Below are 1,656 nucleotides of genomic sequence, written 5' to 3'. Positions count from 1 at the left end.
GTCCAGAGAAAAGCCATGAAATGGAAAAGATAAGTCTTTCTCGTTGGACAATAACCCGACGAATCGACGAAATGGCCAGTGACATAAAATTAAGCATTAAAAATATTGCATCAAAATTTGAAGCATTTTCCATTGCTCTTGATGAGAGTACAGACTCCAACGATACCGCTCAATTGGCTATATTTATTCGCGGAGTTGATGCTAGCTTCAATTGTACAGAAGAATTGCTTGCTCTCCAACCAATGAAGAATACAACAAGGGGTGAAGACATTTTCCAGGAAGTAAAAACTGTTTTTACTGTATTTGATTTAAAGTGGGAAAAGTTATGCGGAATATCCACCGATGGAGCTCCATCGATGATTGGACCAAACATCGGAGTTGTTGCCCAAATAAAAACCGAATTATCAAGTAACAAAATCAGTACCGAAGATTTGTCGGTATTGCATTGCATTATACACCAGCAAAACTTATGTGCAAAATCAGTTAAATTTGCACATGTGATGGGCACAATAACTGCATGTATAAACTTCATTAAATCCAGGGCGCTAAATCACCGCCAATTTCAAGAATTTCTGGCTGATGTTCTTTCTGATCATGAAGATCTTACATTTTATTGTGAAGTGCGTTGGCTTAGCAAGGGAAAAATGTTGAAACGTTTTTATGATTTGAGAAATGAGGTATCTCTTTTCATGGACATGAAAGGAAAACCTATTCCTGAGCTAGAAAACAAACCCTGGCTGTGTGATCTTGCATTTCTTGTCGACCTAACAACACATCTAAATGAACTTAATGCTAAATTACAAACTCAGGGACAAATGATTCATGAGCTTTATGGACACATAAAATCATTTCAAAATAAGCTTCGACTCTGGGAAAGCCAATTAAAGGAAAGCAATACTTATCATTTTCCCACACTTGCGAACCATGAAGATTTTGATTGTGAATCGTTTGCGAATGAATTAAATTCATTGAGTGGAGAATTCAACACTAGATTCCGTGATTTTAAAAATCAAGAAGCAAACTTGCAAATTTTCTCTTGTCCATTTGATGTTGATGTCGAACTAGCTCCACTTTCATTGCAAATGGAATTAATTGAACTACAAGAGAACCTTGTCCTGAAATCAAAATTCAATGATATTGAATTACTTGACTTTTATAAAAACTATTTTCCACGTGACAAGTTTCCAAAGCTCACAGCTTTTGCTCAGAAAAGAATGACTCTATTTGGCAGCACCTATAAATGCGAGCAACTTTTTTCAAGGATGAACTTCGTAAAATCCAAAACCAGGACGCGAATTACTGATGAGCACCTAGAAAACACGTTGCGAGTTTCCACGTCCACAATATCTCCTAATATTGATAAGCTTGTGACCACCATGCAATCTCAATCGTCGCATTAATAAAGAGTTTTTAGTAAATAATATATTAATAAATATTTGTTTTTTTTTGGCCTTCTTGCATTTTCGATTTTCAGAAATACATATATATCCTGAAGTACTCCGGCCCGCGTAATCTTTCTACTTTCTAATCCGGCCCATAGTCCTGTCAAGGTTACACATGCCTAGCAGCTAGGTGATATTCAAAGTTGTCCGATGGCTGCTGGAAAGTGATTATTTCATTATTCTAGAGGCTTTTTTTTCAAAAACATGATTAACT

This window comes from Erpetoichthys calabaricus, chromosome 4 (assembly GCF_900747795.2).
Source record: "Erpetoichthys calabaricus chromosome 4, fErpCal1.3, whole genome shotgun sequence".
Taxonomy (NCBI): Eukaryota; Metazoa; Chordata; class Cladistia; order Polypteriformes; family Polypteridae; genus Erpetoichthys; species Erpetoichthys calabaricus.
This window is presented reverse-complemented; position numbering follows the sequence as displayed.